The sequence below is a fragment of the Anser cygnoides genome, chromosome 9 (assembly GCF_040182565.1).
Source record: "Anser cygnoides isolate HZ-2024a breed goose chromosome 9, Taihu_goose_T2T_genome, whole genome shotgun sequence".
NCBI lineage: Eukaryota > Metazoa > Chordata > Aves > Anseriformes > Anatidae > Anser > Anser cygnoides.
In genome coordinates this window covers 718,524-745,213 of record NC_089881.1, presented here as the reverse complement: position 1 = coordinate 745,213, position 26,690 = coordinate 718,524, and the positions used below count along the sequence as shown (strand labels likewise).

At 37.5% G+C, this 26,690-nt stretch overlaps 1 long non-coding RNA gene across 2 annotated transcripts in view; it reads right to left on the bottom strand.

Annotated features, from left to right (window-relative positions):
- Positions 1-26,690, bottom strand: part of LOC106036272 (uncharacterized) — a 251,628-nt gene that overhangs the window by 39,799 nt on the left and 185,139 nt on the right. For both annotated transcript variants that reach the window (XR_010833491.1, XR_010833492.1), the window contains 5 exons: positions 23,041-23,195; positions 9,182-9,337; positions 5,319-5,436; positions 2,278-2,342; positions 1,090-1,230 (listed from right to left, as the gene is read on the bottom strand). This is a non-coding gene — a long non-coding RNA (uncharacterized lncRNA). The remainder of the gene's footprint in view (positions 1-1,089; positions 1,231-2,277; positions 2,343-5,318; positions 5,437-9,181; positions 9,338-23,040; positions 23,196-26,690) is intronic.

Below are 26,690 nucleotides of genomic sequence, written 5' to 3'. Positions count from 1 at the left end.
GAGGGAAGAAGCTCTATTTTCTATATCTGAATTCCTGTTTGGAACCTCTAATTCATGAAAGGATAAGAGGGAAAAAAAAAAAAAAGCCATCCCTTGAACTTAAAATATATTTCTAAATATTAGCGACATTAGCATTGCTTAAAGTATTAGCAACTTATTTCACAATCACTGTATGTTTTCAAACTGTTACTAAAAAACACACAAATATGCCAAAGTAACCCTTGTAAAAGGAGTGCTTGGCTTTGTGGATCAGATTCTGCTCTTTTATCAGCATTTTCACTGCTTTCACTGACCAGGTGATCCATATTTATATTGGTATATGTGAAAACAACACTTGCCATTTAGTTTCTACTTTGCTTCAAAATGCCACACAATTCAGAGATCTTTCCTGCTCTTGTTCTAACTCTTGCACATGCAAGTATTAAGAAACCGGTCCTCTATCCTGTGCAACAGCCAGCTCTGTATTATCTAATGAGCCTTACAAATCGCAAGGCAGCTTGCTGCAGAAGGCAGCAGTCAGAAGGTGCACACTGAAAAAAAATATATATATATTTCACTGGTTCTTACCAAGAGCTGGTGTAGGTCATTTTAATACTGACTATACATGAATTTTTGTGCTTATGGCACTGAAGCTGCAGAAAACAGTGGAAAAACTGATTCCAGAATCTGGTGCATAAAATCAGTAATGTCTAGAGAGTGTTTTTATTTCTTTCTGACTACATTTATCAAAGTGTGAACTGGCAAGCTCCAGGGAACACTGAGTTATACAAAACCTCTCACCTCTGGGTCAGAGGTTCAGATCTGGACAGGTCCTTGGTGACTGAAAGTCATTACCAGCTGACGGCTTTCTGGTGACCTACACAAAACATGCTGGTGGGCTCATCCAGATTCAGTGGGCAGATGTCCATATCACAGAACACACCACTACAATTTGTTCTCTTCTTGGCAACTATAGCTGAGAAACCAAGAAATAAATGGGCATAACTCCTCCTCCCCCAAACCATTACTTTCACTCAACTGGCAGGGTATTACAAAGGAACTTAGACTTGGAAAGAGCAAGGATAGAGAATACACAGTGATTTTACTCACTATTTCATTCATAAATTACAATATATAAACAGCAGGCCATGCCAGTTGCAAGTTGCTCTTTTTTGGAGGCACAATTTGATGCCAAGCCATCCCAGGTGATAAGAACAAGCTTGCAGCTTCCCAGTACTTCCAATTACTTCCCTGAAGAGAAGAAAAATGCTGTAAAGGCAAGCAGTCAGCAATGAAGGACACTGGCTAAGGATAAAGCCCATGTCTTTTCTCCCACTACTAACCCAGCCCTGTGATTTTTCCTCTGCTCTGAACAGCTTGGAACAAGCAGAGCACAGGTATAAGGGAGGTTTCTCTGGGGAGTGTCTGCACCCATGTCATAGGATGGGGTAACAGGCACAGAAACCCCGAGAAACCTGTTGCAGACTTCTTCCATCACCAGCTAAAGCTGAGCCTACACTCTAAATGTTGTATATATACTGTGGACTCATTATGTTTGTTCATAATATATATACGTTTATATGAATATATGCAGAATCTTATTGGCTGTCAATAATTTGGCTATTCTATAAAACTTGAAACTAAGTTCTTGAATTTTTAAAGGAGATATTAATTTTAATATATCATCTTGCAAATAACTAATGGAAAGCCTAACAATTTCTGATACTCAGTTTTAACTTGTCACGTTCATAATATTCATTGAACCTATAAGGAGGTTCTAAATTCTAAGCAGATTTTGAAAAACACAAATTAAGTTGCTCTTTGACTACAGTTATAAAATACAGAAACTTGGAAGACTGCTTATGTCTGAAAAGTCTCCGTGGTTGTACTGAAAATTCAGTATCATGTGATCATAAGATTGTGAGTAATACTTTAAATAGACAATAACACTTACAGACCACATTGTAAAAGAATTGTGGCTAGCTAACTAAATACATTAAAAAGCTGGCTTTAAAGCACACTAGTATCCCTTTTTACTCTACCTGAGGGCAATGATGTCAAGCTATCTGCCTAAACAGCCTCACATTCATTTCAGAACTTTTTTTTTTCCCTCTGTAACAACTGTACCCATTTAGATCCCCGTTCATGTTAAAAATTAGGTGGATCTTTTTTATTTTCATTTTTTTTTGAGCCATTTTCTTGGTAAATTAATTAATTATTTAAGGATCTCAATTAATGACAGTTTCAGCTCTGAAAAAAAAAAATTTACATTACTATCTGATTTACTACAAAACTCACCTATAGGAGGTAATCAGAGGTGTCATCCATCTAAGGATCTGGTCCAGAATCATCTATTTTTTCTTCTTTTTTAAAAAAAAAAAATATGTCAGGAGCAATGTGTAAGTACATACCTTTAATTCATTTATTTCTTCATCCCCCTCAATAAACATTGGATTTTATCCTTTAGTGCACAAAACAAATACAAAATCTCCACAGAGATTTTTTATAGCACTTATTGATTCAGAAGGATTTGCTGTAATATTTAATGTTTGATTTGCTGGGGAAGATGTGTTTTTTAGCAGTCACCTGTCTGTTATTCATTTAGCTAGGTGCTTGTATGAGCTTTGCACTTTTTAAAATCCTTTTCAGGAGACTTAATTTTCACCTGCATATACACTAGCTGACAGCTTCCTATTCTTCTTCACTGTACTGACAAGTAAACCAAGAATGCCTGTACACATTTCATTATAAACATTTCGTAAGCATCCCATAAAGATTACTTCTGAACACTATGGCTGGGGCTAGATATGAGCTGCTTTTCCCTGTGATGAAAGGCCAGTGTCTCATCAAATGAGCCATCCAGGCCCTAAAATGGCTTTATAAAAATAGTTTTAATCTCTTCGTTGTCTGACTTCACGGCATGGTAGTGCTGCCTTTAAATAAAACTTACATAAAAATGGTTAGTACAGCTGGTTAGAAAATGTGCTTGAAGTTTAGAATCACATATCATTGTTTACACAGATGACTATTTGGGATAGACTTCAATAGAATCTGACTTTACTAGCAAAGGAGAAGGCTTTGGCAATAGCATACAGTGATCAGCAACAGCAACTCATATTTTCCAACTGAGATCAATGTGGCCTTTAATCCATTAATGCAGACCTAAATATCACCAGACAGATATGAATAGATGACAGTGAAAATATGAGAAAGAAAAGTCTGGAGTAGTCAGATTTAAGAGACTTGTTTCATATTCCAATTCATTTTAGTACTCTACAGGAAAGCAGTCTGTTTCTACATTTTCAATTAGCATACCCTAGATATGAACAAAAATACTTCTTTTCTCCTAATACAGATGCTTTTTTGTTCACCCATTTTGAGCCTGTGTTCATAGAATTGGATTTCTACAAAAATCCTTGGAAGCATTTTAGCAATGCATCTTTTTGAAATGTCAAGGAATGAGTTTGTTTGGAATGGAAGGTTGCCGACAATCACTTCAAGTCATTCAGATGCCAATTTAGATATTTAAATACTAATGCCAGGCTGGGGGAAGGGGGAGGAAAACCCCAAAACAACAAAAACACAACCCAAACTTAAAAAGCTCCCAGCTCTGTGCATATTAAATTAAACTAAAAATAAAGATGATGGCAGTATCTGCAAGCAATTTGGGTGGTCAGAAGAGAATGGTACCCTCTGGTTTGAAAACAGTGTTTAGTGTTTGCACTGTTCTTACTTGTCAAAATAAATTTGGACAGGGTTCTTATTTCCTGAATTGACTGAAGCTTTTCATTCTTTAAATTTCTAATGTGTTATGTCACATCTTATTGTATTTCATGGTGTCACATTGCATTATTTTGCATCACTGTCTCTGAAGTTGATGAAACACAACACAACAGCACATGACAAAAAGGAATAAGCTGTTGGTTATACAAAGTTTTGTAATTCAATATCTGTTAGATGCTGTAGTCATTGCAGATAATCTTGAACTTTTAATACTTGTACCTTCTTGGTCAGCTAGTGAGAAACCTGTTCAAATTACTGGTTTATTGTAAAGCAAGCCCCCTCTCTTGGAACACAGGGTTGTCGTTATTTACTTGGTATCAGAGTATGCTGCTGCTGCTTTTCAACCTCTGCATTGTTAATTTATAATGATTAGAATGAGATTTGAGACATACTAGGGTAGAGAATTTCTCAGAACGCAATAATGAGAGTATTCATTTGAGACAGCATTAAAGGCACAATATGACTGTTTTGATTTTACAGCACAAATACAGCACATATCCTTGGGACTATTTCCATTCATTATGATTAAGCCATGTCACTCAATAGAGAGAGAACTGAGTTCTCCTCCCTCCCCTCCCCCCTTATTGTTCTTGCTGATAGCAATGGCATAAAACTGAAGATTTATAATCTAACAATCGTGGTCTGCTTAAGAAAAGAGAATATTTACATTTTGAGAAACAAACCAACTTATTGTTATAAAATATTAGAGTCTATAGTCCTCACCAAAAAAAAATAAAATGAAATTCTACCCTTACTGCAAGTGTAATTCTTGTCTGAGAAGAAACAGATGAACATAAGAACTTAATAGCAATCATGATGGGTCATCATGACAATTGTTTGGTCTATGTGCTGTGAAAACTTTAAAACTGGAAAGTACTGGAGGAACTTCCAAAAATTTGTACAAATATACAGAATGGAAACAAAAAGCCACAAATCACAGTCTGTCTGTTTTTCAGTTAAATTGTTTTTACTTCTGAATGTGTTTTCTGAGTGGATGTGACTCGAGGTGTTTGTGTACTACCCAATTCTGATTTAAAATTTTTGCTGTGACACAACAAATTTGCTGTAAAGAAATACAGCAGTTTTATTTCTTTTTCATTCCATTGTTCTAGTCCATTGCAAGACATGGGCTGTTGTTGCTGTTTTCCTCTGAGAAGAGAATAGATAAAATAAAGATATCATGTCGTATTTGTATTATATTAAGGAGGTTATGCTAGAAAATATATCCAATAGTACAACCAAAAATGTGCCAGAAACTGTAACAAGCCAAGCAAAGGACTATGAAGCGAGATTGCCTGAAAAACAGAACACAGAGTTGAGCAGGAGTCATCAAGTTCAAGCATGTGCCAGCACATGAATCACATCACATAAACCCAACTAATAAATCTATCTGAGCTCTGTGTTTACTCCCACACTCCTGTACTTATGGCTCTGGTGTCTAGAAACCTCCTCTCCATTTCTTGTCCAAATGTATTCATAGCCAATTTATGTCCATTTGTTCTCATGTCAAAATTATCATTTAATTTCACAAGCTTTTGTTTCTCCCCAGGGTTTACCTCATCATATATTTAGAGACAGCAATTGTATCCGCTCTCAACCTCTGCTTTGCCAGGCCCAGCTTCTTTTCAGACAGTCGTCCTTTTCTCTAATCACCGCACTAGTCACCCTTTCTACCTGTTTCAAAAATAAATAAACAAATAAAAATTTGAACCACAGCCACGGGAATTCAGAATTTCAGGTGATGTTTAACAAGCACCTTGGTTGATGGCATATATACTCTCCTTGCTTCATTAAGAATATTTTCCTCAATATATCTTTAAATTGCATTTTCCCTTTCTGTGGTCTAAGTGCACTGGTAGTTCATAGTAATTCTGTGATTGACTGTTGCAACTAGGTAGTTTTCCTCTCTGTCACTTTCCACTGATGAGCCTACAGTTCATAGCAGATACTTTTCATTAGTCCCAAAGTGCATGACCTTGCAGCACATGACCTTAAATTCTATCCCATTTCTATTACCCCAGACTTCAAGGTCATTTAATTCTTCCTGTATAATATTCCAATCCTCCACTGTATTCATAACATCTCCCAGTTTTGTATCATCAGCAAATTAATTAGTACACTCCTACTTTTTCTGCCTAGGTCATTAAGGAAAATATTAAATAAAATTAATCCCCAGACCAATCCTAAAGGAACTCCACTAGTAACTTTCCTCCAGAGAGAGAGACAAATCCTTTTAACATAACTCGCTCTTGTCTCCTTTTCAGTCACTTTACTTATATTTTAGTCCTGATACTTGTCCTTATCTTTTCCTATTTAACTAATTACTCCCCACGTAGTAATGTGTCAAGCACTTTAATAAAGAACAGATAGGTTGAATCTACTGCATTTTCTTTATCTCAGAAATCAAGTTGTCATTAAAATAAAGAAGTTAAGATAACAAGTTTATCTGCATGATTTTTTTAAAATGAATTCATGTTTCATTTAGTCCCATTTTTTCCCATTTTAACCTTATTTTTATTCTCAAAGTCTTCATTTAATTTTTGGGTCACACCTAGACTATCTTTAATTTCTACTCTATCCTCAGTGCACAGTGATTCTCTTGTGTTTTCCCCTCCTCGCACAACTGAAAAAGCTTTTCCATCTGTTTAATTTGGTTTGCAGTGTCTAACTCTGCTTGACTTTTGCCAGTTCTCCGTATCATTATCCTTATGAAGTGCCAAGATGTACCTTTTATTTGCTAGCCTGTCCTTCCCCTATGGCCATTCCTTGTTGAATTTTTATCATTTCTTGTAAAATGTCTGAGGTAGTAATTTATCTGCTAAGGCATACAGTCCCACACGTTAGTTCACCTGGCTGGAGTTACATCACCTTGTTGGTTTAGTAATTGCCTAGTAAAGAAATAACTTGAGTGAGAAATAACTGAACCTTCCTGTCAGTGGCATTCATTTCCTTGTGTAGGCTGGGCAAAAAAGTCCTCCACAAAATAAAATAAACAATAAATTTTATCATATACTTCAGGGACTGAAATGACAGAGCTGCATCCCTAAAGACTGTTGGTTGATGTCACTCATCCTTGCAGATAGTAGCACATCTACTTGGACAGGCAAGAGCTCAGTACAATCCCAGATGGCAGGAAACATCTAGCAGGCATGTCAGAGAAAGGTGACTTCTCATAAAGCCTTCCTAGTGGTATTTGATTTGATACAAACCCTGTAGAGCTCGCTCATGCACCAGATTCTATAGATGTTCCTCTAGTGCATTCTGGAATGTATCTGAATTGGGCATAACTGTTTCAAGAGGCCTCGAGCGAGTACCAGTGAGCTCTTATGCAACCTTGCATGGATGGAAAAGACTGCGGAGGACCTATGAGCAGAGCAAGCACAACACTTCAGAGCAGTGTGGAAGAGTGTGTGGTTTTGCATGGGGGCTAAAGGTGCCAACTAGAAATAGGAGCTATGAAATCAAAAACTAGTATGTCTGGTCATTAAAATTCATGAAGATTTTGTCCTTTAGAATTGTTTTTCCTGTGTTTGTGTTTCTCCCCATAGTGTTGTTAAGCCTATTGTCTTAACTAACTTGTGCATATTTGCATTCAGCATATTCACCTACATTCTCCATAGTTTCCTTTACATAGTTGCTGTCCTGAATGGTCCTATGGAATGGAATGTCTTCCAACAGTACCTCTAACTCAGTGATGATTTCAAGCTGCTTCTGCAGTCAGAAATATCAGTATAAGGTGCATTACATATGTTCTATGTGTCAAAGTTAAAACAGCCAAATTTGAGAGAATGAATTGGGGGGGGGGGGCCGGGAAGCCTCTACAAGGGTTGTTATTTCTTTTAGCATATTCTGATGTTTTAAAGATTATACTTGACTTCCAGTTATATATATGTGGACGAAAAGACCATGCATATTTACACCATGTTCTTAAAATATGGGGCACCCAGTGCACTACAGTTCAAGGGGAGGGATCTCATTATAAAAACACAGAATCAGTCACGCTGGCTAGACCAAATTTTCCATAGCTGTTTCTTGGCTCCAGCATTGGTGATTAGCTAGAGAAAAGCAGAGACGGTGGCATGCACGAAGTGTTTTTTTCCCCAGTTTCTCCTCCTGCACTCTGGATATTACTGACTTAGGAACTTAGTAAAATCAGTGTTGCCTCCAGGTCATCTGGTTTAAGAACCACCAATGGACCAAAATTTCATGACTCTGCCTTATTGTCTTTTCAACCTATCTATACTTTAAGCCCTCACATCTTCCTGGAGAAGTGAAGTCCACAACTGAGAGCATTTTCTCAATTTTATACATAAAATGCTCATGTGGTTTGGGAGCCCTGAATCTTGTACTGTGAGAAATAGTGATGATTCCCTGTTCACATTCTGATATCATTCGTGTGGTTTCATAGTTTTGTCTTATCTCTCTTCTGACATGTCTTTTGCAAGGTAAAGAGTCCTAATCTACCTAAACTCATTCAAAAACAGTTTCATTCTTCCTGTCTTCCTTGAAATCCTTTCCCAGCTCTCCTGTGTCTTTTTGGAGATGGGATGATCAATACCAAACACTGTATTCACAACATTGTGGTGTTACAGAAGGTTTATGCAGGAGCAGAGTCCTTTTGATTTTTTTTTCCTGTTTCTTGCTCATAATGCTTAACAGTTAATTTGTAAATTTGACCACTACTGATGTTTTCAGAGAATCATCAGTATTGACTCCAAGACCTTTCACTTGAACATTTTGGAAGCCATTTTTGCATAGGATGAAGTGTATTTTTTCTCCATAAGTATTAGGACACATTACTGGGCACCAAAGATGGAATTCAATTTCCCAAACAGGCATCTGATGTCACAGCGGAGTCAAGCCTGTGTTTTACTTCTGCTACTCTCATGTGGATATGTCAGGCACCCTAGGGACTCTAAAATTACTCTAGATATCTATTTGCAAGCAACTGGAACATACCCTGAATGTCGCATACCATTTTGTCACCCAGTCAGATAGGAAATCCTACTTCAGGCCTTGATAGACATTAGTAGATCTATCAACCTTAATAACTTTCGTATCACCTGGTAACAGTGGCATTATCTGAATAATCCCCCATCCTTTATAACAATTGTTTATGCATATACAGACTGTACAAATCCTCTGTGATTCCATTAGCAAACTTTCTTTGTTATGAAAATAGTTATTTTATTCCTGCCTGCTGTTTCTTATTTTTATTCAGAACATATTCAAACCATTTTCTCTAACCTCTTAAGAACTTAGTTACTTAAAGATCTTTTGAGTGAGGGAACCTTCATATGGCTTCTTGAAAACCCAGATATAGCATCTTGATCACACAGTCGTAAGTCACATTGTTCTCTGAGCTCAAATAAAACTGTATTTGTTCTCATAGAGACTGTATTCATACTTACTAACCTACCTGTTACCAAAGCTAAACTTCAGCAATTTCAGGTCTGAATTCTATCTGGAAAAATATCATCCGACCCTCACAATTAGGTCCTGTTGATTTCATCCAATTTGTTCCAAAATCTTTTCTTTAGACTCTTCAGTTCAAAATAGCTTCTTATATTCACACCTGGAAGAGAAGAATATCCTGATATCCTTAATGCTAAATACTAACTTAAAACTTCAATTTATCTTTCCTGCTTTGACCTTATGTTACTTAGATGTTACATTTATACTTTCAACATTGAGCAACATCCAGGAATTCCTTTCAGGACATTCAACAGACTCTGCTGTACCCCTTTTACAGACAAAGAAGATGAACAGAACATCAAAAAGGTTTAGCACACCTCTCCAGTACAACATTCAGGTCACAACCTTCCAGATAGATCTTTCTTCTTTACAAACCACTCCCAGCATACGCCTTGTATTGATATTGGATTTAATTCAAGAAAAATTAAATCGAAACAGATATGTGGATAAACAGGAGACATTTTTATTGATAAACCTACTCAGTCTTACTATAAGACAAAAGTAAATGATAATTTTCAGTATGTCACCAGCCTTATTGTTTTTGATATAATCCTCTGTGAAAGATCTTTTTTCTTTTTCATGTAGCACTATCATTTTTACATATATTCAGTGCTAGTCATCCGATGTCTGTATCACGAATTAAAAACATAATTAAAAAAATTCTGCTCTTTAGAAGGATGTAAAAAGCCTATTAATTATATATCAGCCATGAGCATGCAACTGTAGACAGAGTTAAAAAGGAGTTTCATGACAGACGTATCATTTTCTGAATTGAATGGATATTTAAATCCCAATTGTCTGAAGAAGGGAGAATAGAGTGTCTAGTGTCTGTCTAATATCTCATTGAAATGAACAATAGTGTGCACTTATAGAAGGAGAAAGAAAATTGCTTGGACAGGTAATATGAAATCCAGACATGCTAGTGATTGCTTTGCTTTGCCATTTCTGAAGCGTCATGTTTTCAAATCAGCATTATTCACCTCTAATTAATAGTATCAATACCCTAAACCCATTTTTTTCTGCAATTGCTTTTTCATGTGTCTTTTCCATATGTTCTCACCCTAAGATAGTATGTAGGCTTGTGAGGCCTACAACCACATATTTATTGTTCAGTAACGTTTATAGTTCAGCAAAGACCTTAAGCTGTGCTTTCAAGTTTTATTAAAAACAAGTTCCAGTTCCATACTAATTTTCCTGCTGTGCATACAAAAATGCCAAAAGCATGTTTGGGTATATTAACAAATTTCAGCAGCACAAAACCAATCCTACATTTTGCAGATAATTAGCCCATCTGAAATAGTTTTGAAAAGGTGGTTTCTTTTGTGATCTGTGAGTAATTCACTTTCATGGACACATATCCCTTCTTAGAATTGGCTAGAGTAATTTACACATTACAAGGCTTCTAGACATAGTAGGCCACTTATCCAGTGCTAATAAATTGAAAATGTGTGTGCATGATTTAACAGAGAAAGTAAGATGTGAATGTAATGCAGGTAATTGCTGAACTACAGTTCTGCTTCTGACAGCTAAAGACTACATGAATAGAGCTATCTGGAGGACACAAGTTACTTTGCATCAACTTTCAAAATGTTGATTTTTCTTCTAACTATTTGAAAACAATCATATGACTATTTTTGAGAAAATGCTTTATGTCAAAATGTCTGTTTCCAGGCAAAATGATTCTACACATTCAAGTTTGAGTTTGTATGTGGGGAGGGGTGCAGGACCATATTTCTCTTTCTGCATACATAATGGACTTTAGAGGGGCCGGGGGGGGGGGGTGTCCAAATTGTTCAGACGCTATTTTCTGTAAGTTTTCTTACATAAGACATTTATTTAAGTATGAGCAAAGGTTTCGGTCTGCACTTTAATTATGGAAATCTGGAGAAACATCCATGAGTTGAGTCAGATCACAAACGCATGAAACAGGTGTAAAGGTTTGGAGACTTGATTCAGCAGTTATATATTGCTGTTCAAAGACAAATTGGAAAATATTTATCAGAGGAAAGTTTTTTTTTCTTCCCCATCTAAAACAATTTTCATTATCAATCACAGAAATAAATTTTTCCGTTGTCCATTTTCATTTTCAAGGCACTAGTAGCCAAAATGCTGTACAATTACTCTGTACTGAGCAGACAAAATATTTCAACACAGTTCAGCCTCTCCTGCCTTCCTTCTTAATTCAGACATTCTGGAAATGGTGTCATTCTTATCACTCCTCCTATTATTTCTGCTCCACATCTCCAGTGGCTTCAGATCTTCCTGCCGCCCATCCAACACGGTCTTTGAAAATTCCTCAACAACTCACACCAGCCACTGGCATCAGAATCAGCCCTCAGAAACCCAGCACTACCTTGGAAAGTGGATGTCATTATTACCGTTGATCACCAATGGAGCAGGGGATCTGTGTTAGCTGAAAAGACGCTTAACTCTTCAGTATTGCCTCAGTTCACTGTGGTTCCTTTTCTGTCTCCTGATATTTTATTACAGCAGAATCATTTTAATTGGCACATGCTGGTGGAAACAAAACTGCATCTGTTGAGGGCCAAATTCTAGCAATCCTGTTCAGGTGGTACAAGTCCCTTGTTCTGGAGTATGTCCATTGAAATCAAGGGACCTGCCCAATTGTTAGAGGTTCATAGGAACACATTGTTCTGATAGGTATTCACTTTTATTTCATAATATGCTTTAAAAATATACACTGTACAAACCATTAAAAAAAACTTCTATTAAAGTAAGTTTTGCCATAATAGAGCAGGGAAGCAGCAGGAAGTGAACAAAGGGCTACCCAGCACGACACTTATGCTAGCAAACACCAGTTCTCACCTGTTAACCACTGTGAATAAAATCTTTGGAATCAGTTCCTCCAAAAAGTCAAAAATGAAAGAAAAACTGTTCACCATGAAAGAAAACTGGAATTTCAAGTGTGCTGCTGAAAGCTTACAGAGTCTGATCATTTTTAATCAGTCACTTCTGTGATTACCTGAAGGAATGGATGGAGAGGACTTGGCAGGTATACAAAGTATACACAAGCACAGAAGAATTAGTCCTCATAATGTTGAAGTAAAATGAAGGGTAACCCCACTAGGTCCCAGCAAAGATACAGTTCCGAACTAGAACTTCTGTTTAATTCTGAACTAAAAGTTCAGCTAGAGCTTTGGTCCTGGGAGATAATTATAAGGCTTTCTGACCTTACTGACCCAACTTAATGAAATGAGTATAGCTGAACTGAGGAGAAAAGTAAAATATACAGTGAGAATAAAAACAGGGTTCCTGATCTGTGACAGCTATTCAGATTCCTGAGAAAAGACACGTCATTGTCAAAGGCTCTTTCATTAGTAGATGTCAGCCTTCTTGGCTATATGCAACCAAGCAGCATACAGAAACAAGTGGAAAAATTCTGTTCTTACATATATATATGTCCACAAACCTGGAGACGTTTGCCTGAAAACTGCCAATAAAGACCAAAGTGATTGTTTTCAGGACATCTGCTTGCGATCCTATAGTCATAAAGTGAGCATTTAATCATTAGTTTTATTTATCAATCTAAAGTGCAATTACACATCCTTACCTTTGTGAGAATCATGCACTTGGGCAATATTTCATCAATGTGAGTGATCAGTACAAATCTGTCCCCTTGCTATTAATAATAATATTTCATTATTTGGAATAGAATGCTCTTGCAGAGAGACCTATGATTACTGAAGAACCTATGGTTTTATATCTTACATATGTTGAATCTGCTTTACATTAGACCGGGGTCCAAAGTAAGCTTCAATTAGAAAAATCCAGCTGTGGGAAGCATGGCTTGGTGAATTTTCAAGTGTTACGAGGCTGCCTTCCCAATCACTGCTACAGGAGTGTATGTTTCATCCTCAGAGAAACAATGGTATGGCTTGCATATCCACAACCCAGCTATTCTTAGCTCCACAAGCAGCCCAAAGGGTCTGTTCACAGGTGACACAGCATAAATCCTGAGGCTGTATCCCACTCTCTGTTAGTTACACATATAGGTAGTCTTAAACAAGGGACGCTTTAGCAGGCAAGAGCAAGGTACAGTACTTAATGTGCAAATTCAGCTCAGCAGAACTCCAACTAAAGCATGTCAGCCTCAAGGGCTTTTCTCTCAAACAGTGCTCCTAAGTTCTCCACAGAAGGAAACTTGCTGAACTACATCTTTCTGAACTTTAAAGAAGAAAGTCCTGATTCTCACCTGAATGAGGGAGTAAATGAATGAGTAACTTCACTGAAGGCAAGAAGCTGCCCTGGTCTAATGCTAGGAGACCTATAGAGAATCCAGACAATGCAGTCATTACAAGGAAATGTTCCTACTTTTTCTTTTTAAAGTCTTTTGTTGTAGAAACATTATCCATCTCTGTAGCTTTATTCTCAGCAGCAAACCTTAGACTGATCTTTGAGGATTCTCTTAAATAACCTCCAGTATAGACATATAAAAGAAGCAGACCAGAACAATCAAACCTAAGGTTTACTTTTAAACGTATCTCTATCCTCTCTCTCTTATTCCCAGATTGCCCTCCTTCCTCCCCTACCCTTCCTTTATCCTTTTCCCAAGCCAGTTTCATTCCCATCTTTTTCTCCCCAGATGATTTCCTCGCAGCAGGCAGAGAGGTACCACTTTCAGGCAACTCCTGCTGTGCATCAGTTGTTCACATGAAGACCATTTCTTGAGGCTCCTTTGCATGGCTCAGCCTGCCCAGATCTAAAAGAACATGTACTCCTGCCACAGTTGCTTTGGCCTTAATAATTTCCTTCTGTGTCATTTATTTCTTGGCCACAGCGAAAGCTCATTTTGTTGGAAGGTGAACTGCTGCCTATTCTGAATAATTTCAGATTCAGTCCTAGTCTCTGACTGGTACCTTGCATTTTAAGATTCCTTCTTTTCTTTCCCTGGGAACTAATGAACCTTTTCAAATTGCCTCATGTGGTGTATCACAAGGTGTGTTTTTTAGATTTGCCAAAAAAAAAAAAAAAAAAAAAGAATTAGTGTTTATCTGTTAAATATCTCCTGATTTCCTTATTAATTCTTTGAAACCGAGCATCTGGGAAGTCGTTCTGTTCCCGTTTTAGTAGAGCAAAGCCTTGATGGACTGACTCATGCAATTTCACAAATTTGGATTCAGATGATGTTCAAAATAGAAATTCATAAGAACTCTTTCCTCTGGTAAATAAATAAACCAACCAACCAATCAACGAACCAATGTACCAAACAAACAAACAAACAAAAAAAAGAGGAGACATCCTGGTCTTTTTAGAAAATCAGTCGACACTATGCACTTCTGCAGATAACCTTGAGGAAACAATGAATTTCAGTGAGTGTCTTATCTGGTTTGAGGCTGTTTACTGTATACTGTTTACTGTTTACTGAGGCTCTTATAGTGCAAAGATACTGCCGAAAATTTTTACCAGGATTGGAAGTGGAGTTGGCAAACTGATTTAAATTAATCAGGCCTGGCTATACTGGGGAGGCTACGCTTGCATGTCCATTTTTTTTACGGCAATGCTTCTTTTGGATTCTTAGATAAAAGAGTATAAAGTGGGCATTCTCCACTTGATGCAATTTCACTATATAGTGATTCCTATCAATGTATAATTAAAAGTGGATTTCCTTTTCCCTGTTTGGCTGAGGTGGGGGAGGGTCTGCATAAACCTGGTTGATGTGAAGTGAACAAAGAGAACTTTCATGAGTTCTCCTGCAAACAGTCTATCAGTTACAATTCCTAGTGTTCACACTGCTGTACTGTTCAAAAGGAGCTCTAAAAAAAAAAGTCAAGCAGGGGGTCCAAGAAAAATTCAACCCGCATGCCAACTAAGAGAAAGAAAGAGAAGGCAGGGAAAAAAACCTAGCTTTTGTTGTAAAAAGAACTAATGAAGCTGCTCTTAGAACTGTCCATGGTGACACAACAAGCCTGTGCACCCACACACATTGTGAGAATGCCAGTCACCCACAGTAATGAGAAAAGGAAACACTGTGGGCAAAGGTAATATATGAATACACTGCTTTTATGGTTTAACTGTGGGGAATCACAACGCTGGCCCACAATATCTTGTGCCAACTGCCAAAAGTGGTAAAGTAATACATAAGGTTGTCTACTTATATTTTTCTTACAGACAAGATGGACTGGTGGGGGGTAAAATCCCATTATCATTATAAATTGCTAATTAAATAATTATCAATTAGATGGGCAGACAGAACTCATTCCAATGAATTCCTTGGAGAGCTTTCAGTAAAGAAAAACAGTAATTTTGATTATTTTTTTTATCTATACTTCCTGCCTAGGGGCTCTAAATAGAGATGATATATGGTGTATCCCATGTTAGACTTTCACACACTATATCCCATGTTAGAGCTCAGGGACAAACACTGAACTTTGGAGCATATATAGATCTTTTTTCAGTTTTTCAGATAAATGGTCTTAATTTCATGACATTAATTAGAAGCCCAGGGTTATTTCCTAAGGAATAAAAATAATATTTTCCAGACTTTTATGCAGCTTTGAGAAATCATTTTTTTCAAGCAACTGATAATATTTTCTAATGTCATTTCATTTGCTTCTCCTTTTTTTCATAATCCAGAATTTTCTTTGAAAAAATTTAAAATATTTAATACATATAAATATACAGATGTTAAGCATGGCTGAACATAGTGCAAGGAGTATTTTTAATGAACTTTGTTCTATTCATTAACACTAAAACCAATGCAAAATTAAACCTTATGCCCATAGATTTTGTCAAGTTTTCCAATCAGACCCTTGGGCAAAAACACTGTTGTCACAGTACTGAGCAACAGAAATGTTCCTGTCCTGTCCTGTGCCCCTTACTCATGTGAGTAATTTTTCCTGAGAGGGGTCCCAACGGCTTGAATAAAACTTACTCAGCTATAATCAGTAATTACTCACATGTGCACAGACTGGTTGTACCCACACTTTTCTTGTCCTAAATGAGTTTTCCAAGACAATTAAAAACTATATTGATGTTCAACGGTTATTAAAAGAAGAAGGAAAAAAAAGCCTCAGTTGTCTGTAACAGGGAGTACTTTCAAAAAACAGTTCTACAAACTGAAGAGTCACACTAATGTTTGCGACATAGTTTTCATTGCTGGCAAACACCACCACCACCACCATCAAAAAAAAAGTAAGGAACGGAAAGGATAACATGAAAGATGGACTTTTAATTCCAAAGCCACAAACATTTAAATATGAATGAGGCTTGCTGCAGTCCTCTATCTTTTGTCAGGAAATATGAAGCTCTGGAACTCCTTTTGTTGCCTTCTTTGTTAACTGTATGAGGCTGAAAGGAGTTAGATGCCTTGTTTCATTTTCAAGCCCCATCACAATGAGGACCTCAAAAATAAATTCTGATAAATACATGAAAATTCTGAAGGGTTGATAAAGGAGAGAAAACTTTCTTTTCCAGAGTAATCTGTCAATAGGTGACATACCAGGGATGATCATCATTAAAAACAAATGGTAAGTTAGAATTCTAAGGTTTAGAAAGGGGAAATGAGTTACAGTATAAAATAAAAATATAATTACAGTAAAACATTTGAGTACACTGATATAAAATATGTTTGGCAATATAAACATCTTTTCCCTCAGGTTTGCTGTTTTTCTCTGGGAGATCACAGAATCCCAAGGGAAGTTCCTTATGATGATGTTCCCTAGTGTGATTTACTTTGAGGAATACTTAACGGAGAAAGGTGCCTACTACATTTTGTTATTGAGTTTTTGTTCATGGTTCAGGATTGATCCACTTGAGTCTTTCAGCAGGGAGTAGTTTTCCAGTGTGGCACAGCATGACTCCAAATCAATAAGGTTAATAGATGTGGTGGCCACACAGTCAGAGGTGATGTGCCTGGCATTTTCTGTGCCAATGAAGAAAATTTCTGATGACGAGATGTCATTTTTGTGCCGGCAGTAATGTCACCCTGATTACCTAGAGCACATAGCCAGTTAGTAAGTTAGCAAGACTGTAAATGGCCCATTAATCTGAATTATCTTTACAGCAACTGCTTGAAAAAATTTTGCTTGCACCCAAATTGCTGGCCTCTCTGTGATTCCTGAAATGCCAACAGCACACTTGCTATATAAAAATGATATTGCTGTGAAAAAGTGACTAAATGGGAATGGCTAGCCTGGAACTTCACTGTATATTTTTAAACTCTCAACAGTATAGTATAAAACCTGCAAAATGCCAGACATTTAAAAAAAAAAAAAAAGTCATTAAAAAAAATAGATAATGTAAACCAAAGGAAAATAAATACAGTACAAAATACCACTGGGGGGGGGGGGGAAAAAAAAAAAAGCAGTAATAACACTGATGCCAAATCTACTGGTGTAATGAGAGTGCCATGTGTTGGTCTTCCTGCAGTTCTAATTTTCTCTGACTTTTTAAAATATGCAAACTCTCAACAGTGCCTCCCAGAGCATTGATGGATACATATTCCCAGATGGCTTGTGTTGTGAACGAAGTGCTGGACTGGACTGCAACGAGAAATCTGTTTAATATTCCAATATCTAAATGTCAGGAAGGTGTAATTCAGAGTGCCACTGAAAGATGAGCCAAGCAGAATACAATTTATAGTGACTTTAGTTAACAAATGTCATTAAGGGAAGGATTTCCATAATTAAATCATTAACTAATATGAAATACTGATTTCCTCTCTGATATTACTATATCATCACTTGTTGGACTTGCTGATGCCCAAAGAGCACTTAGTGCAGTTTCTACCAGCAACAATAATAATTTGCATTATGATAATACTGTCAAGAACCATCAAGCATAGAAAACAGAGCAAAGTACTCTGTGAACTAAACATCCTTGTCCCAGAGACTCCACAGATAACATTTTGAAGAAAAATAATAGGATGGTAGGATGGGTGCAAGGAAAATCTGTGCAAACAGACTGGATAAAATGATGGTTAGTATTACCAGGCTTGCTCCATATTGCCTTCCTTCAACTATCTCTACTTTTTGTTAACTAGTTTGGAGTGAGCCAGCTTTACTTCAGCTTTTCCTAGACATCTTTACAGAGCTTCTAAATGGATGTTTTATCTGAAGAACTAAATTCTATTGCAATTTACATCAAGAACTCTCATTTTCTAACAGCAAGAGTTCTGATTTTTTTTTTTGACAGCTCTTTATATTTTAGTGTTGTCCAAGGGAAGTTGAGTGTGCACCACGGAAGGAATATAGCACATTCAATGATGATTCCAGTTATATTCTAGTATGCTCATTAAACATGTTAAATAGTTGAACATATTAAGTTAACTTGAAAATGCGGAAGGAGTGGAACAGGTAAGATTAAAAAAAAAAAAAAAAAGAACATCTGAAAAAACTGCTCCTTAATTGAGTTGTAATCAGTTAGTATTGATCATTAGTCCTTTCTTTTATCAGCATGATGAAGATAATGATGCTAATGATGATGATGATGACGATGATGCAGCATTTGGATCATAAAGGAAGGAAAAATTGTTTAAATATTTGATGATAATTCATTTTTGGTGAAAGGTGTTTTGGGATGTACAATATCATATATTACTCTCAAATTGATGATAGAGCTTGAAAATACCTGAATAAGCAAGATTTCCTTTTCTTGGTATACTTTTCCAGATCTACTTTTAAAGAATCAGTCCACTCAGAGCTAAAATGAAGAGGTGCTATATTTTGGGAAAATGTATTAAAAATATGTTATTTTCTACCTCAGTCTTTCAGCAGGAAAGCAGTTCTTTTGTCAGTTAAACATTCAAAAATCATGTCTCATTTGAATAAATTACCATATTTTGTGGCAAAAATTAATTCCAAGGAAGGAACAACAAATAGGAAACCAATTTAAATTGTGTATTTTAGAGGAGAGGAAAAAAAAGAAAACCCAACATTGTCATGCGTATGACAGCTCAGCTAATTTGATGGGCTTTGATGTTAATTTAGGGTTTACTTTAATTTCAAAACATATTTTTTCACTTAATAAGGGAAACAAAAGAAACTTTCAACCAGTTTGTTATCTGGGAATGTTTTGGCTTCTCAAATGTGAGAACATGATTGTTTTTATTTCCAGGAGGAGATAATAACACTGAAGCAATAAAAAAGAGTCAAGGCAGCTTGCACAGCACAGGAAGTTCACAGCCAGAGACTTAATTTCCCACACAATGTACTGTGCAATGGGCCCATTAACATAGATGAATAGGCTCTTTAAAGGTTTTTTTTTTCCAGATATGCAGCTGCCGCTGAATGGTGCTATGTTAATAAGGTACTCACATGCCTATTCTTCAGGTACTCTGGCATTCTCTACCTAGGCAATCTCCATATAGGAAAAGCTATTAGGGGTTGTATCTCCTACCACACCTTCAATTATTTTAACACCTGCACTGATAATCCAGGCAAGGTAAACTGGTAGGGGGCCGAGGGTCTAAGTCCATCCTCTTCCCCGCCAAAGTCACATCTCAGGGGGTGGGGCCGAGGGAGAGGGGGATAGAAAAAAAGTAAAGTCACTTTTATTACACATCAGTGGGAACATTCTGAAAAAGCTTTCATGCCTAGGAAATTGTTATTTCTTCAAACAACTGACAGCCTGCAGAGGAAACTCTAATGGAAATCCAGCTCATGCATTGTTATGCATGGCCCTCATGTAGATACATGGGGGTGGATTAAGTTAGCTTCCAAAGGGTCTATTGTGTGCGGCATTAATTTGCAGTGCTCTTGATATTTGAGTTTGAAGGTTTTACAACCTTTGTGTTTACTTAGATGCACTATATCCTAGGTTTGTTTATTTCCTTCCACAATCTCTTATTACCCTGTAAATGTTACATTTATCTTTATTAACTTTCAGTATGTTGCTGTAAGTCACAGAGAAGGAAATGATTACAGCCTCCTTGAAATGTATTAGTTTTAGAGGCTTTTTTTTTTTTCTTTCTTCCTGGTCAGTTCCGAGTTATCCATCTGTTAAAACACTGGCCTTCTTTGTAAAACCAGTGGATTTAAAGCATAAGAACTATGTCATTTATTATTATATTATTATTAAATCATACATAAATACATTATATTTCCCATGTCATATACGTACAGATAAATAAACCAGTCTTCCAAAAGACTGTAAATCTGACACTGGCACAACTGCCTCTTGCTACCCAGTGATATGAGAAAAAATGCTCATGCCACTTCATCATGAGCAAAATCTTTCCACTGTTTCCTCAGAATCCTCTACAAAATTGTTTGCTGTCATATACAGGTCTTTGTCTCCTAGACTTAAGATCCAAAATACAAAGATGACTCGTCCTATGCTGCTTTAACTTGTATTACTTCTTCCTGTAAAGATTCAAATACACTGTAGATAGGCATTTTTGTAAATTCAACTTTCCAGTAAGATTTAAATTCAGAAGATCCTAATGGCTTTTTATTTGAACTTGTCAGAGATGTCTAGAAGTATTAGTTTTTCAACACTGAACTAAGAACTCAAAGTAACTTGTATGTTCAAAAGAAGCTATGATCCTAATCTGAACTAAAGGGCTCAATTGAATAAAAATACCTTATGCTCGAGTAACTCAAGTTATGTGTGGTTCCTTCCTTTCCCTCCCCCTTTATATGGAATTTAGACAGTTAGACATTTCTGTATTTTAATAACACAAAAGGGTTTCTTGTAAAAAAAATTAAGTGTCTGATTTACAGTAATTAGGGTCTGAGTAGTATCAGGTGCACAGTTTGCTCAAAACCAAACCAAACCAAACCAAAACAAAAAACATACAAAAAAAACCCTAGCACTAAGGGAAGACCCTTTTAAATCACAGAAAGTTTTGAATTCAGGTCTTGATGCTACATAATGGATTAAGGGAAAAGAAATTACCTTCTTTAGGGCTCACTCATTAGGGGCACAACAGCAGAAACAGCTGCCTCGAAGACCTGCTTGCTTGTTAGGATGAGGGATTCTATTCGGAACCTGTCTCAGAGTGAGTGGGAAGAAGTGCAGACCAAATGACAGGAGCCACTGACCTCAGCTGTTGAAGAAGTGAAGATCTTAATCCAACCTTTGGGGCTTGGGAACTTTTCTAATGTCCTAGGAAATGATAACAGCAGGAATAGAAGGAACTGCATTTCACAGAGCTGTTTGAAGTACTGTGGTACTACTGCATTGTATGAAACAATAGCACAGCTTCCCCTGGAACATCATAAATGTATGTGAAACTGTGGCTGGTTTAGAGAATATAGATCTAGTGCGTCTGTTCTCCTTGTTTTGTAACACAAGGACAAGGAGTGATAATAAAGAGATGCAAATTGAAAACCAATAAAAGGAAAGCCTTCTTTCCTCACTTTGGATAATTAGGCTATTGGTATGCAATATCATAATATTTCACTGAAGTCAGATTAAATCTAGCAGATTAAAAGGAGAAGTCAGATATTTGTATAATACAAGAATCTCCAGCATTACAGCAGTTAATTTGAATTACTGGCAAATAAGAAGAGACCTGTGTCTGGAACAGTGTAGTCTTCATTCGCTATCACAAAATTCTGCCTTCAACTGAATTCTCAGACCCTGGCTGCTGACAGAGATATGGTGCCATCCTGGTACAATTCTTGCCTTGCTGCATCCCTATAATATCCCTCAGCTTTAATCATCATGTCATATTCAGAGATTTAATTTTTTTTTGGACTAAAACCACAAGAACCACAAGAGAACAAGAGGGGTTTTGTTTTGTTTTGAAATGATAGATAATTCCAAAATTCCAATACCACCACCACTACCTCCCCAACCCCCAAAAGAAAAAAAAAGAAAAAAAAAAAGCTCAAACATCTGAGTACACATCACAAAACTTGTCTTGCTATCATAAAACTGGTAAAGCTCTCCTGGTCATAGTGGTGTCCACAGAAGACTCCTACTGAAGACCTCCCACAGGTTATCAAAGACTGTATTATGAAGACAAAAAATACTCCTACCCACCTAGCAACAACCATCTCTCCATTAAAAAAAGGGAAAGTTGGTGCCAGGAGTGACCACTGCAATCAGGCAGAAATTGCAGGCTTTTCTTTGTTACTTTTGCAACTGTGAAAACATTTTTGATCCCTGATCTCATTTCCAGAATGGCAGTTATTATTCTGTCGGTCTACTCACAACAAAGTCTTTACAGGCACATGAAGCTGCCTGCTATCTGTTTATTTTTGGAACATTAACATATGTATGTATTTCTCTAGCAGAGCTGTTATTTACTTAATATGAGGTATGAGGTATGGACTCAACTTACTGCATGTTAATTCTGTGCAGTTTTTTAAAACCTCCCCATATTCCACAAGAGGAGCAATACACAAAGAGCATATTATACACCTGAACTGGACTCCTCTATTTTTTATCTGTGCTTTCTTTAAGCGATCATTCCAAGAGATATGTTATCTGAAATGTGGTGATGAATGTTCCGCATATTAAAGCAGGAGTCTGATTTGTCATTGGTTTCAAAGTGTGCACAGTACTATAATTGACTAGGTTTCATCAACCCTCTGACAACCCAGGGGAGGATAATCTACTCCAGTGCTCACGGTAACTCACGCCTATCTGTTCACTGCACTTAGCATCGTGGGGAAGTGCAGGCCAGGCTACACCAATCCTCTCCCATTACCCAAATCTTCCAAGGACATATGGAGGTGGCCATGTCTCCACCTTCTCACCTCTATGGACCAAGTCAGGAGTAGGTAAAATGAAAACATTTAGATTTTGTGTACTTTTAAAGTAAGAAATAGTTAAGAAATAGTCTATCTCGTATTCTTTTTCTGACTCATACAGTATCGAATATTTAATAAATACCTGGAGTTAACTGTGGCAGGGAGAAGATGAAACTCAGCGGTTTCCCAGTCAGGCAATGAGCAGGAAACAAAATCTTCAAAGCACGTTACCCTCCCGGGGTCTCCGAATGTGACCAGTTGACAGATACCCAGGAAAACAGGAGTTGTTTGGAGGAACTGCATGTTAGACAAAGATGAAGATAAATTAATGTAGACAATCTGTATGGCTGAGATGGTAAAAGACACACTTCAAAGATAAGGACTGGTCAATCAGAGGTTTGTTACTAGCCAAGGAAAATTATAGGTATTCTAGAAAATAAAAGCAATTGGAAAGGAGCTGGTCAAGAGGAAGAAAAAGTTTAATAAGAGGAACATTGTAAGGAAAAAGTAAATATAGAGGGAAGCAGGGAAAATAAGGTATCATATCATAGGAAACAAATAGAGGATAGTAAATATGTGCGTGAAGTAGTGGACAAATTGTAAGAACAGCGTGCATGGGTGACAGTGAAGAGCACATGGGGTGTAGGTGTTTAATGTTTTAAAGTTTAATGGAAAACTACCTTACTGGGAAACACTGGAGCTAAACTATCTATCTAACTATCTAATTTTAAAATTGCATTTTGTGCATGTTTTAGTGAGCAAAAAAATGCAGCCTCATGCTCTGTCTTGGAGCACTCACAATGTTCAGGATGTATTCCAGTAAGTAAATTTGATGGGTCATTGCTCATTTTTGCACCCCAAAATTTTGGTGTCTATATGTAGAAAATGGGGCTTGGCTTGATTCCAAAGTCAGGACTGCTTCCACACACAGGCCAGGATAATTTAACTTAAAATGAATGCTCATTTCCATACATCTGTACTACATATATTGGAATATTGGCCCAAATTAGGCTTGTTTTCTAATTTTACCTTTCATAGCAAAGGCCCCTGGCAAGAAACAGTCCCAACCCCATGAACAAAATTCATACAAAGTCCATGCATAAAAAGAGGAATGCTAGATAACTCATTTTCTTGCCTATTAAGGAGTACTTTGACAACTTGACTTCTTGGAAACTAATGAAAATTACGGGATCATGGTTGTTTTTTTTGCTTTATCCCTTTTTAAACACAGTCTGACAAATTAACAGAAGGAAGAGAGTGATCCCAGCAGTTTGCATCCTTAACACTAGGGTCTGTATCTCTGTCTCTCTGCTGCTCCTGGAGGCAGTTCTTAACTGCAGTCTCCAGTATGATGTGGCTCAGAGACAACCAGCCTCATTGCAGAACACCGTGATTCTTTTGCAGCAACCAGCTAACTTGTTCATACCACCACAGAGCAGGGGCAGAGCTTGCAAGAAGCAAAGGTAATCATTTCTACATTAAGTATCTGGCAAAGATGTGGGCTATGGGCAGGGGGAAGGGACATGGAGAGGGAGGAGCTGCAGAACATGATAGTGGAAGATGAAGAAACAGCCACCGAAAATAAATCCAGTGTTCCATAGGAAGGTGCAAGTCGGTGACAAGACTGGAGACAGGACCAGGAAGGCAGGAAGACTGCACATCTGCATCCTGCACATTTTGTTCTAACACGTTCTTTTGCCTTTATCTTTTTCTGTTGTTTTTTTTTTTTCAGGCTGTCTGCAAAGTTTTGCAAAAGACTCCCCCTGCCAAGCCAAGCAACATGACTGGGTACTGAGATGGTGCTTCTTATCTACGGCCCTTTTTTCTATATTGTTCTTCTGAGATGGGCTGCTAAGGAAATAAGGCCCCATGTAATTTCCAGCAAGTGAATCAGTTCTTTTGCTTTAAATAATAAAAACCCCTCATTTTCATATTTCCATATTTAATTTTTGCACTTGCATGTACGTTTCTGTTATCTTCCAGCCACATGTTGCTATTTGTCTCTGTAGTGGAGAATTTTTTATTTTTTTTTGACTGTGGGCTGTGTGAAGCCTGACTTGCATGTAAAAGATCCACAGGGAAGCTGCACACTTCATGAGAACACTCCCTGCTCACCGCCACACTGGGTAGCATGTGGCACATACGTGCAACACCACACACCTACAGACCAAGATGAGATAGTCAGTGCAAAGTCCCAGAGGAAAATAACAGGTGTGGGCCAGGAAGGGCAATAAGAGAGAGGCTGGAAAAAAAAAAAAAAAAAAAAAAAAAAAAGAAGGCAGCCAGTGGCTGTTCCAAAAATCAGCCAGATTTGGCTGACTAAACACTGTTTTAACAATCATCCAGCCACTATGCAACTTCCACAGAGCTCAAACTAACAAAACATGGGTAGAAGAAGAGCTCTGAGATTTATGAGACCATTTCAGGCAATCTCACTGCATTTAGACTGTTTTTTATGTTAGTCACCCTTCAGCTATCTGACTTTCAATGAAATTCAAGCTCCTAAGATATTTGGGTGCTTTTAAAAAGGTTACATGCAGTCAAAAGCAAGCAGCCAAGACTTCCTCATTCAGTCAAAATTAGTGAGGCAGCTCGTTGTGATACATCTTAACTCAGCTGCAGCAGTACTTGGACAGACAGTATTTTTGCTGTGCTTGCTGGCAGACAAGGTTTCAGACAGACTCTGGTTATGATTTAGTTTTTGTCTACATGCTCAGCGCTCTGTCAAACTCCTGCAGCCAACACAGGGACTGCCTTCAACAGGAGAGAGTGTACCTGCAATTAATTCTCTGTTTGAACAACATTTGGGTTGTCGTTTCGTCAGTGGAGCACAGCCACCCACATTCTGCTCTAATCTGCTCCCAGACTGCAGACAGCTCTGGATAGTCCACATAAAATGTATGCGCTGAATTTATCCTGCACTTTTCTCTTCTGCAGAGGGGACATTACCTCCAGCTTGCTGCTGCCTCTGGTGCCATCATGGGGCTGCCAAACCCACTAGCATTCCTGCTCTCTGACAGGTATGCTCTGCCCTTGCATTGGAAAAGAAAGTTTAATACAACTTTTTTTTTTTTTTTTCCCTTCCTGATAACAGATTTGGAAAGCAATTCTCAAGAAATACAACAGTATGTAGCGTGTACTCTTCTGGTGTTGATTTCGCTCCTATGTCCCCTCTTAGTTCCGTCTCTCCTTATTTACAAGCCTTCCCTCCATGGCACCCGGATGCCTGCTAAGTCACCCATCTGTGGTTTGCATTTTTCATGGAGTTACACACCTTTGCCCATATCCTCCTCCTCTCTTCCCTCTCTCCGTCCTTCACCATATGTTGGCCATCTTGCTCCTATTGATTCCATCAGCACAAGCTTTCACAGAGCACTGCTAGTCAGATGGATAGTTTTATTGCATCAGACTTCAACCTATGCCATGCCTTAACTACAGTACTGACAGCATTCATTAAGGTGTACAACACGTATAAGTACCACAAATTTACCATTGCATACAAAAGTGCACTGTTATAAAGCTATATTGTGGTTGACAAAGACATCTTCCAAGCATTCATCTCCACTGAATATGACAGACTTTCCACTCCAAATACCTCCCCTGAAGGTTGAAGCTTTGTGTCAATTCAGTGTGATTGGAAAGGGATGTGTGACACCAGTTCACGAAATGGTTTGCCTTAATGAACGTGATAATTCTCCTTGAAGGGTCCTTATCCTCTTATCCTCTGCTCAACTGACATCAGCTGGAAAACCTATTGTTTGCACCACTGTGACCAGCAGATATCAAAGCAAT